Raw genomic sequence first — 13395 nt, 5'->3', positions numbered from 1 at the left:
AATGACACATCTAAACCTCCTTGAAAAAGAGCAACAAGATAAACCCCAATCCACTACATGGAAAGAAATAATCAAAATTAAATCAGAATTAAATGAATTAGAATCCAAAAAACTATAGAAAGAATCAACAAAACAAAGAGTTGGTTCTTCGAAAAACTTAACAAAATTGACAGACCCTTAGCAAATCTTATCAGAAAAAGAAGAGAACACACCCAAATTAATAAACTCAGAGATGAGAATGGAAACATTACCACGGAAACAACCAAGATTCAGAACATTATAAGGGTATACTTCTCAAAACTTTATGCTAATAAGTTTGAGAACTTGACAGAAATGGACCTTTTCCTAGCAAATATTGACATGCCAAAACTAAACCAAGATGAATTAAACCAGCTTAACAGGCCCATATCAAGCATTGAAATAGAAACAGCAATAAGAGATCTCCCAGCTAAGAAAAGTCCAGGACCAGATGGTTTTACAGCGGAATTTTACAAGGCCTTCAAAGCAGAGCTCACACCAATACTCCTCCAACTCTTCAATGAAATTGAAAAAAAAGCTCACTACCCAACACATTCTATGAAGCCATCATAACCCTCATCCCAAAACCAGGAAGGGACTCATCAAAGAAAGAGAACTATAGACCCATTTCTTTGATGAACATTGATGCAAAAATTCTCAACAAAATTTTGGCCAATCGACTTCAACAATTTATCCAAAAAATCATACACCATGATCAAACAGGATTCATTTCAGGGATGCAAAGCTGGTTCAATATATGCAAATCAATTAATATTATTCATCACATCAACAGGAGCAAGAATAAGAACCACATGGTTATCTCAATAGATGCAGAAAAAGCATTTGACAAGATCCAACACCCCTTTATGATGAAGGTTGTGGAAAAATTAGTAATCCATGGAACATTCCTCAATACAATAAAGGTTGTATATGACAAACCTACAGCCAGCATTATACGCAATGGTGAAAAACTAAAGCCATTTCCTCTTAACTCAGGAACAAGACAAGGATGCCCACTCTCTCCACTTCTCTTCAATCTAGTATTAGAATGCCTAGCTACAGCAATAAGACAAGATGCAGACATAAAGGGGATCCAAATAGGGAAAGAAGAAATAAAACTCTCCCTCTTTGCAGATGACATGATCTTGTATTTAAAGAATCCCATAGGCTCCACTCCCAAATTACTCAAGCTGATTCAAAACTTTGGCAAAGTAGCAGGTTATAAAATTAACCCCAGAAAATCAATGGCTTTTCTGTATGTCAACAATGAGAAAAATGTGGCTGAAATTAGGAAAGCAACTCCATTTGTAATAGCCCCACAAAAAATAAAATACCTAGGAATTAACTTAACTAAAGAAGTGAAGGAACTCTGTGATGAAAACTTTAAAATCTTCAAAAAGGAAATCAACACAGAACTTAAAAAATGGCAAAACCTCCCATGCTCCTGGATTGGCAAGATTAACATCGTGAAAATGGCAATACTTCCCAAGGCAATCTACAAATTCAACGCAATACCTATCAAAATTCCAACCTCATTCTTCAAGGAAATAGAAGAGGCAATCCAAAAATTCATATGGAACAATAAAAGACCCCGAATAGCAAAAACGCTCCTCAATGGAAAGAACACTGCTGGAGGAATATCAATACCAAATTTCAAACTCTACTATAAAGCCATAGTAATCAAAACAGCTTGGTATTGGCAGAAGAACAGACCTCAGGACCAATAGAATAGAATTGAAAACCCAGAAATTAACCTACAGACCTATAGCCATCTAATCTTCGCTAAGGGAGCTAAAACAATAGAATGGAAGAAAGACAACCTCTTCAGTAAATGGTGCTGGCAAAATTGGTTAACTACATGTAGAAAACTTAAGCTAGATCCTTATATATCACCCTGCACCAGAATCAACTCCAAATGGATCAAAGACCTTGAACTCAAAGCAGATACTCTGAAAACATTACAGGATGGAATAGGAGAAACCCTAGGTCTTCTTGGCTCAGGCCGAAATTTTCTGAATAGAGATCCGGAAACACAGTAAATCAAAGAAAGGTTGGACAAATGGGATTGCATAAGATTGCAGAGCTTCTGCAGGGCAAATGACATAGCTAGCAAGATCAATAGAAAGCCCACGGATTGGGAGAAGATCTTTACTAGCCATACAACGGACAAGGGTCTCATATCTAAAATATATTTGGAACTCAAAAAATTAAACCCCCCAACAACAAATCCGCAAAGAAACAACTGCCCAATAAATAAGTGGGCGAAAGACTTAAAGAGAAACTTCTCTGAAGAAGAAAGAAGGATGGCCAATAGACACATGAAGAAATGTTCAACATCCCTAGCCATAAAAGAAATGCAAATCAAAACAACATTGAGATATCACCTCACTCCAGTTAGAACGGCAAAAATCAAGAACTCTAACAACAACAGATGCTGGAGGGGATGTGGACAGAAAGGAACCTTACTTCATTGTTGGTGGGAATGTAAACTTGTTCAACCACTTTGGAAAGCAGTATGGAGGTTCCTCAAAAGACTTCACATAGAACTCCCCTATGACCCAGCAATCCCACTTTTGGGCATTTACCCAAATGTTTATAAGCAAGACCACACTAAAGCTACTAGCACACCTATGTTTATTGCAGCATTATTTACCATAGCTAAGATATGGAACCAACCCAGATGCCCCTCAGTAGATGAATGGATCAAGAAAATGTGGTATATATACACAATGGAATTCTATGCCTCCATCAGAAAGAATGACATTGCCCCATTTGTTAGGAAATGGAAAAACTTGGAAAAAATTATATTAAGTGAAGTAAGCCAGGCCCAAAGAAACATAGGTCCCATGCTTTCCCTTATTTGTAATATCTAGTATTTGTATGAGTCAAGCGGAAAAGTTCAGATAATGTGATGTCAGGAAAATGAACCCTTAGATGTGTGTTTTAAGGTTTTTTTCTTTCATGCATGTGTTTCTAATGCATTTATAAGATTATCTCTTTGTTGCTTTGTATGTCCCTCCCCCACAGTATAACCCCTGCTTTCACTATATTTGATGTCAGTATAACTTGTGGAGGAGATGGGGAAAAACCAGTTGTTTAAGGATACAGGTGGACCTGTTGCAACAATGAGAAGTACAAGTTGTCATGTCCAAAACGAGCTTTACAACGTCGGTGCTGGGGTTGGGGGAAGGGGAGGGAAGGAGAAGGATTGGGATTGGGGGGGAGGAGGGAGGCTGGGAAGGGATGTGAAGGGTAAACACAGGAGGAGGCTGCAATGCTTGGTAAGAAATGTACGCATTATCCTGCCCATGTAATTGTAACTCCTCTGTACAGTATGTTCACAAATAAAATAAAATTAAATTAAAAAAAATAGAAACAAAGGACAGTCATCCATTTTGTCATATCATTGCTAAATGACTCCATGTTCTAGACCATATATATGGTAGATATATGCATGCAACAGAGAGAAGCCAGGAGGAGGAACAGAATAAGTGGGAAGAGCCTACACTAAGCAAAAGGAAAGAAATGTAAACATCACCTTATGTGGAAAAAATAACTTGTATTGTCAAAGCTCATAGAATTCACAAACTGTATAGACCATGATAATGACAATTTGCCTTATGGAAGTCAAAATGTGTTTTTGATTCTAACACTATTCCACAATACTGTGAAATACGTGAAATTTATGTAATCACCTAATCTTAATTAAGAAAAAATAGTGATAGAAGGAATGGGTTAAGAGAGATGGGTGACAATGTTGTCAGACACTTTATACTCATATGCTGTTTTGTAGAATGGGAACTTCATTGTACAACTACTTAAAGATAATTTTAAAAAAGAAAAAAATCTTCAACACAGTGCAATAAGGGGAGGTTCAACTTACTCCACAGGTTGAACCAAGTGAATGCATAAAAGCTCCACTCACTAATAATCACGATGTAGGAACAAAAAGCGAATGATCCCAATAAGCATGGATCAACATATGGGGAAAAACAAACCTGAATGCCTCGTCTGAACACTTGCAACCACTGCAGAGCTCTGAACTCCAATCATTCAGCAATTCAAACTGAGTTGCTTTGCCAAACTTCAAACTTGTAGAAGAAACAATGTAGGATTCAGAAGCAGATATTAACAGGGAGCACCTGTGGACCTACCTGGTCCAGGAATCTGGAATTCTTCCAAAGAAGCTTTGAATGGAGTGAAATGTTGTATGTGGTATGGCTCAGAAAATTATTCTCAATTGCCGCGGACCGGCTCTGTCGGGACAACGGAGGCCACCTAGTGGAGGAACTGGAATAGGTGGGGAGATGGCAAACAGACAACTCACACACAAGAGGAGTGGATGCTGAGTGCGATTTAATGCAGAGGATAACAAACTTTTATAGCAAAAGTCTCCAGGAGAAAGGGCAAAAGGTTACACAATCTTGCTGCAGGGCTTCATTCTTGGGTAGTCACCAGTTGGTCGCCTGATAGGCACTTGTTTCCGGCTTATCTCTATTTTTAAGAAATACAATGGGTTTCGATGTTTATCACCAATTAACCATTACCTTTTTTTAGAGGCCTTAACTGTCCCATAAGATCTTTCCTGTTCCTTCTTTAATAGTAAGCACCAAGGAGGCCTAGATCTAGCAAGTCTCTTAGTAAATAAAAGAGAGTAATAGGAAGTTCTTTCTCCTAAGTAGTTCTCCCAGCAATTGCCATACATTCTTTCTGTTCTAGTTGGCCTACAGCTTCTTGTAAATCTCTTACAAACAATTCCTTCTGCTGAAGTGACGTCATGAAACCCCCAATACTTTTATATTTACTTATGACTTGTCTACTAGCCTCCATAAGAGGGGCTTTCAGGGTAGCCCTTAACTCTGGTGAGTTAGTCATATTTTTAAGACACTCATCAGATGTTGGAGTCGTCAACACTCTTAAGAAAGAGCTTTGAATAAGGGAACCTTGAGCATGAGTAAGTACAATGAACAGCAGAAACAGTAAAAGATTAATAGGCACTCTTATACAGTGAAGAAAAGAAAAGCAGGGACAGAAACACATCTTTCCCAGGCCTCTTTAAAGCCCCATTCTCTGAGGTAGACTTCGGTGAAGTCCCATTCTCAGAGATAGGTCTCTGTGAAGCCCCCTTCTCTGAGGTAGACTTCGGTGAAGTCCCATTCTCAGACATAGGTCTCTGTGAAGCCCCATTCTCAGGTCTGAAAGCAGGTTTCCCATGCTAAGCAGACTCCACCGGAGTAGGCGTGGCACTCAGTGTCCCCGACAGAGGTTATTCGGCTAACAACAATGGAGGAGTATTTAGAAGCTAATATTTCCAGTTGGCCTCCATACATATGTATGGACATAGGTTGGGTCCAAAAAAACAGAAGACTTGTTCTCAAATCTTCCACACAGTACAATAAGGTGAGGTTCACCTTCCTTCACAGGTTGAACTGAATTAATGCATAAAAGCTCTACTCACCAATACCCACGTTGTAGGAACGAGAAGCAGATATTCCCTATAAGCATGTATTGTCCTATGGGAAAAAGCAAACCTGAATGCCTCATCTGAACCCTTGCAATCCCTGCAAAGGTCTGCAACTCTAATTCTTCAGCAATTCGAACTGAGTTGCTTTGCCAAACTTCAAGTGTGTAGAAGAAACCACGGAGAATTCAGAAGCAGGTTTTAACCAGGAGCACCTGTGGGCCTACTAGGTCCTAGGATCTGAAATTCTTCCTAAGAAGCATTGAACAAAGTGAAATGCTGTTATATTGCAATGCTTCAGAAACTCGTTCTCAGTGTTCACTGCAAAGGTCATTAGGCTAACAACAATTGTGAAGTAGTTAGAAGCATACGTTTCCAGCGTGTGTCCTTATGTATGGATATAGGTCGCATCAAAGAAAATGGAAGTCTTGTTCTCAAATCTTCAACACAGAGGAATAAGGATGAATGCATAAAAGCTCTACTCACCAATACCTATGTTTTAAGAAGGTGAAACGGATATTCCCAAAAAGCATGTATCAACCTATGGCGAAAGCAAATTGGAATTCCTCTTCTGAACACTTGCAACCATTTCAGAGCTCTCCAAATCCAATAGTTCCACAAATCAAACAGAGTTGCTCTGTCAAACTTCAAATATGTAGAAGAAACCACGTAGTATTCAGAAGATTTTACCCAGGAGCACCTGTGGTACAAACTCTGGAATTCTTCCTAAGAAGCATTGTAATCAGTGAAATGTTGTTATGTTGGGATGGCTCAGAAACTCATTCTCAGTGTGCCTGGCAGAGGTCACTTGGCTAACAACAACAGTGGAATATTAAGATGCTGATATGTCAAGTGAGCATGCATACATATATATGGATATAGGTGGCATCCACAATAACGGAAGGCTTTTTCTTAAATCTTCCACACAGGGAAATAAGGCGAGGTTCAACTTCCTCAAAAGGTTGAACTGAGTGAATGCATAGACGCTCTACTAACGTATACCCACATTGTAGGAACAAGAAGCAGGTATTTCCAATAAGCATGTATCATCCTATTGAGAAAAGTAAACCTAAATGCCTCGTCTGAACACTTGCAATGGCTGCAGAGCTTTGCAACTTGAATTGTTCTTTTAAAATATTGTGTGAAATGAAGTATATCTTGGTAACTAATTTTGGATGCATCCTAAAATTTTGTTCTAAAGATAATGTCTCACTTTACCAACTAACCCGTGAAATGATGTTGATTACAAAACAAATGCTAATAACCACTGTTTGTAATGCACAAAATCTCATCACCATGATATCAGTAAACATTGGTTAACATTCTGATATCATGGTCTCATGACTGATGAATCCTATCTGCATGAGTGTAGCTGTACCTCGATTGCTCAGCCTAAATTGAGCCACTGTTTAAAAAAAAAGTGTTTACATATTTATCTTTCAGCTATCAGAGATTAAACCCTGAGTATGAAGCCTAAGGAAATTGTTAAGGTAAGATTTTATCTTTTCTGGATATAAAGTAAACAAAAATGTAGCACAGAGCAAATCATTTGTTTAAAGTCAACTTCTTTCTCCAAAAAATTATAAGAAGAAGAAACTAGAATGGATGGGTAGAACATAATTTGATATTACTTTTATCAGATGGATTAAAAGAGGGAAAAAAGTAGACCCGAAATTGCAGAAAACTACCAATACCACGAATTTCTTTCCTTCTCACCCTACTAATCCCCCTCTCTTCCTTCCCTTTCTCTCCATCTCTCCCTCTTCTTCCTCTTCCCTCTTTCCTGAATGTTATTCTGTGAGCCGCTCGGCTTCACAATGTCTGCTCCACTAGGATAGTATGAAACCATGAGCAAAACTACATAACCTCTCACTATGTATTGTATTGTAAGTCCATTGTGATAGTGACAGACAGAACATATGATTGATACAATGCATAAAATTAGGAAAACCATTCAATTCAGAAATATAGTTGTGAAAATCGTAAAAATGGCAATGCTATCTACAAATTCAATGCGATACCTATCAAAATTCCAACCTCATTCTTCAAAGAAATAGAAGAGGCAATCAAAAATTCATATGGAACAATAAAAGACCCCAAATAGCAAAAACGATCCTAAACAGAAAGAACTCTACTATAAAGCCATAGTAATCAAAACAGCTTGGTACTGGCACAAGAACAGACCTCAGGACCAATGGAATAGAATTGAAAACCCAGAAATGAACCTACAGACCTATAGCCATCTAATCTTCGATAAGGGAGCTAAAAAAATAGAATGGAAGAAAGACAGCCTCTTCAGTAAATGGTGCTGGCAAAATTGGTTAATTACTTGTAGAAAACTAAAGCTAGATTCTTATATATCACCCTGCACCAGAATCAATTCCAAATGGACCAAAGACCTCGGAGTCAAAGCAGACACCCTGAAAACATTTCAGGGTGGAATAGGAGAAACCCTCGGTCTCCTTGGCACAGGCTGAAATTTTCTTAATAGAGACCCAGAAACACAACAAATCAAAGAAAGGTTGGACAAATGGGATTGCATGAAATTGCAGAGCTTCTGCATGGTAAATGACATAGCTAGCAAGATCGATAGAAAGCCCACGGATTGGGAGAAGATCTTCACTAGCCATACAACAGACAAGGGTCTCATATTTAAAATATACCTTGAACACAAAAAATTAAATCCACCAACAAAAACTCTTAAAAGAAACAACTGCCCAATAAACAAGTAGACTAAAGACTTAAAGAGAAACTTCTCTGAAGAGGAAAGAAGGATGGCCAATAGACACATGAAGAAATGCTCAACCTCCCTAGCCATCAAAGAAATGCAAATCAAAACAACATTGAGATACCACCTCACCCCAGTTAGAATGGCTAAAATCAAGAACTCTAATAACAACTGATGCTGGAGGGGATGTGGACAGTAGGGAAACTTACTGCATTGTTGGTGGGAGTGCAAACTTGTTCAACCACTTTGGAAAGCAGTATAGAGGTTCCTCAAAAGACTCCACATAGAGCTCCCCTATGACCCAGAAATCCCACTTTTGGGCATTTACCCAAACGATCACAAACAAGACCACACTAAAGCTACCAGCATTATTTACTATAGCTAAGATATGGAAGCAACCCAGATGCCCCTCAGTACATGAATGGATCAAGAAAATGTGGTATATGTATACAATGGAATTCTATGCCTCCATCAGAAAGAATGATATTTCCCCATTTGTTAGGAAATGGAAAGACTTGGAAAAAATTATAAGTGAAGTAAGCCAGGCCCAAAGAAACATAGGTCCCATGGTTTCCCTTATTTGCAATATCTATATATGTATGAGTCAAGCAGAAAAGGTCAGATAAGTTGATGTTAGGGAAATGAACCCTAAGATATATATTCAAATGTTTTTTTTTCTTTCATGCAATTGTTTCTAACACATTTATAAGATTATTTCTTTGTTGCTTTGTATTTCCCTCTCCCACAGTATAACCCCTGCTTTCACTGTATTTGATGTCGGTATAATTTGTGGAGGGGAAGGGGAAAAACAAATCGTTTAAATAGGGATACAGGTGGAGCCATTGCAACAATGAGATGTATAAGTCGTTATGTCAAAAACGAACTTTACAACTTTGGTGCCGGTAGGGGGAGGTAGGGAGGATTGGGTGGGGCTCGGGGGGAGGGGAAGGGGAAACAAAGGAGGAGGCTAAAATACTTGCCTGATAAGAAATGTACTCATTATCTTGCCCATGTAATTGTAACCCCTCTGTACAGTATTTTCACAATAAAAATAATAAATAAAAATTAAAAAAAGAAATACAGTTGTGAGAAAACATTTTCTGTATAACTGTAGCTGAATAGCATAGCTTTATAATACCATGTGTTGATATGTCAAAATTTAAACATGTAGAAGATGGTAAATTTATGAAGGTATGTGCACAATGTGAGGACTAAATTACTTCTTGATATAAGGATCACTTTGGTTATGATGCACTTTGATTCATACTCTTCACTTGAGCTGCAGTAATTTTTTAAAATTTATTTTTATTACCTTTATGTAGCTCTACACAGGAGTTGTAATTCAAGAAAGCAGTTTATGCATCTTAATCAATGTCACCCCTTTTAATATTCTTACCCAACCCTCACAATCAACCTCTTTAATCAATTTTTTAAAAAGTATAGGTGACACATTTTTTTCACTGCATTTTTTCCTACTTCTCTTCATTTGTTTAACCACCTCTCTCCCCATTATTACCCACCCCATCTTTTTTTTTAATTTTCTTATTGTAAAGATACTATACAAAGGGTTACAGTTACATGAGTGAGGTAATGAGTACACATCCTCTTGAACATTGTTACCCCCTCCATTGTTTTCCCCCTACCATCCCCTCCCTCCCTCCCTTCCCCAAGGTTCTTTTTTTTATTGTGATTAAGCCACCCCATCTTTTTAAAGTCTATTTCCTGGTGTCTATTTTTTGAACTATGATTTTTGCCCTCCTTTCTAAAGAATCGGACTGGCATTGATCCCTTGTTGTTTGTTGTTGAACTAGATTATATCTGTATTCATTTTGACTGCATCAAACAATCTGTGCAGCTACAGGTCTCTGGGATGATGCTTACCTTAAAATAGTGTTTTAGCCCAGAATTGGTTTTGCTTTCATACCCAAATGGGGAGAACAAGCCATAGAAACCCAAGAAAAATGGCAAATCCAGGTATCTCAAATTCTGCTCATGATAATCAGGCAACAGAGCAGTTATTGAATAATCCAGAGGAGAGCTCCCAAAATGCTCTACAAACACTACTGGTAAACATGCTGAATGAAAAGACTGAAAGCCTGCAAAGGGCTCTGTGTGAACGTGATAGGGAATTGCGTGAGTGTGATGAGGCTAACCAACTATTAATACAGGAATTTCACCAGCGTGAGGAGGCTAATCAAAGATTGATAGAGAAATTTCATGAGAAGGATGAGAATAAACAGACTAACAGAGGCATTCATGGAATCCACACACAGAAAGCTGGAGGAATCCATGTAGGCCACAAAGTGTATGCTGAATGAAGTCCAAGAGAAAGAAAGGGAGTCTAACTAAACTATAACCAAAGAACTAAGGGATTTGAAAATGAACATTGAAAACTAAATTATGGAGGAAAAGAGTCCATGAAAGATCTAAAACAAAGCTCCAACAAATAATTAAAGCTATCAAATCTGACCAATTAGAAGGAAAGGAAATTAAAAAAAAAACAAAGTAAAAATTCTTGACAGGTTAGGTCATGCAGAAGATATAATCTCTGGGATTGAATATATCTTAGAAATTATAGAGAAAGAGCATACAAGTATTCAGGCAAATCCATGATAAATGTATTCAACATATAGAAGACACTATCAGAAGGCCTAGCTTAAGGCTAATGAGTGTAGAGGAGGGCCTAGAGAGAGAAGTTAAAGGTCGAGGAAATTTATTAAACAGGTTCCTAGCAGAGAACTTCCCAAATATGCAAAAATATAGGCCTATTCAGATACAAGAAGTCTTTAGAAACACAAATAGAACAGGCCAGAACAGGACATCCAAGAATCAAAAGAGACCAAGCATCCTTAAACCTGTCAAGGAGAAAAGATCAATCACCTATAAAGGGAAAACAATCAGAATAACTTCAGATTTCTCAGCAGAGAATATGAAAGCAAGAAGAGCCTGGAATGGTGTATGCCACGCCTTAAAGACAAACAACTATCAACTGGACCCCGCTAAACGCTCTTTCATAATGGAGGAGCAAATAAAAACCTTCACATCAAAGAAAAATCGAAACAATTCATCTCCACCAAACCAGCCCCACAAAAGATACCTAAAGATGTCCTACACAGAAGAAGTCTGCGTGCGCGGGGAGGATGGAACGTTACTAGAATTCTCGGACTAGGCTGCTGCGGCCGGGCCGCTTGTGGGGGCTGCCACGCGAGTTGAGCGGGAACTGGGAAGACAGGTCACTCTGTCACTAATGAACGAGTTTAAAACTCTCGAGCCAGAGGATGCCATGCACAGGAAGCATCTCCAAGAGATTCCGGATCAGAGTAGTAATGTTACCACCAGCTTCACGTGGGGATGGGATTCCAGCAAAACGTCTGAACTGCTGTCAGGCATGGGAGTTTCCACCCTGGAGAAGGAAGATGTGGACAGTGAGAACATCCCCCAGGAACTACTCCCAATCCTGGGCCACTCCCAGAGTCCGCAAAGGAAAAGGCATAAAAGCAAAGGGAATGACAAAGACTTTGTGATCATCCGTCGACCTAAACTTAATCGAGAGACCTGTCCAGGTGTTTCCTGGGACTGTCTTCCTGATGAGCTGCTCCTGGGGATCTTCCACTGTTTGTGCCTCCCTGAGCTGTTGAGAGTCTCTGGGGTTTGTAAGAGATGGTATTGCCTTGCGTTTGATGAGTCTCTCTGGCATTCTTTAGACCTCACAGGTAGAAATCTGCACCCGGATGTCACTGCTCGGTTGCTGTCTCGAGGGGTGATTGCTTTTCATTGCCAACGATCATTTATGGAGCAACCATTGGTTGAACATTTCAGCTCTTTTCGTGTACAGCACATGGATTTGTCGAACTCAGTTATAAATGTGTCAGCTCTTCATGGTTTTCTGTCTGAGTGCTTCAAGTTACAGAATGTAAGCTTGGAAAGCCTGCAGCTTTCGGATCCCATTGTCAATCAGCTTGCACAGAACTCAAACTTAGTGAGACTAAACCTTTCTGGGTGTTGGGGGTTTTCTGAATCTGCCCTGAAGACTTTGCTAAGCAGCTGTTCCAGACTGGATGAGCTGAACCTCTCCTGGTGCTTTGAGTTTACTGAAAAGCACGTGCAAGTGGCTGTGGCACATGTGTCAAAGACTGTCACCCAGCTGAATCTTAGTGGCTATCGAAAGAATCTCCAGAAATCAGATCTTTGTACCTTAATTAGAAGATGCCCCAACCTTGTTCACCTAGACTTAAGTGATAGTATCATGCTGAAGACTGACTGCTTTCCGGAATTTTTCCATCTCCACTACCTCCAACACCTCTCACTTAGTCGGTGCTATGATATCATACCTGAAACTCTACTTGAACTTGGAGAAATTCCCACATTAAAAACACTACAAGTTTTCGGAATTGTGCCAGATGATACCCTTCAACTGTTACGGGAAGCCCTTCCTCACCTGCAGATTAATTGTGCTTATTTCACCACCATCGCCAGGCCTACTATTGCCAGCCAAAAGTACCAGGAGATATGGGGTATCAAGTGTCGACTGGCCCTGACAAAGCCCAGTTGTCGATGAAGTGCTATTGCAGGGTAGTACCTTGCATTTCTTTGGAATGGGAACATAGGCAGGAAGCCAATTGCTGGAACATTTGGCTGGTTTTGTTACTGGTTTTCCCTTAGCCTTCTTCCTTAGGTATTTAAAGGGTCATTTAAAAGGGACAACTATGAGGTGTTACTTTTAAGCTTCTGTCAGTTCTATGTCCAGAAGAGCCTAAGTTATAAGGCTTTGGGAGTTTTGGAAGAGTGAGCCTTTGATTTTAAAGTAACCTTATTAAAAAGTGAAATTTGACCTGACTTGTTAAGTACCCTTGTGGTTAAGTCTATTTAGGATGAAACTTAAAATTTTCCACCAGCTAATTTTCATAGTCTTAGTAGTAACTTTTGCCTATTTTTCAGTATTGCTTAGTACAACATGGCAAGGAAGAATAATAAACTGTATTTTGTTAGTTGACAAGGGAAAAAAAGGGTTCATAAGATAGTAGTATTTGAGGCAGATCTTTTCTGGGGATTTCATTTGAAATTAATTTCACAGAAAGAGCCCCTTATAATTCACTTCAAATTCTAAAATAAAAGCAAATAAATAAATGGCCAGAAGAATAGAATTGGTAGAGGAACTGAAGGCTCAAGAGGTAGTTTTTGAAGGGAG

General features: G+C 39.0%; 1 pseudogene; it reads left to right on the top strand.

The window, feature by feature from the left end:
• Positions 1 to 11490: 11490 nt before the first annotated feature.
• On the top strand, positions 11491 to 12765 carry LOC138839861 (S-phase kinase-associated protein 2 pseudogene; annotated as a pseudogene).
• The last annotated feature ends 630 nt before the right edge of the window (positions 12766 to 13395 follow it).

The sequence above is a fragment of the Dipodomys merriami genome, unplaced genomic scaffold, assembly GCF_024711535.1.
Source record: "Dipodomys merriami isolate MVZ:Mamm:240054 unplaced genomic scaffold, mDipMer1.0.p SCAF_3, whole genome shotgun sequence".
NCBI lineage: Eukaryota > Metazoa > Chordata > Mammalia > Rodentia > Heteromyidae > Dipodomys > Dipodomys merriami.
The sequence above is the reverse complement of the archived record's forward strand: the minus strand, read 5'-3'. Positions and strand labels throughout refer to the sequence as shown.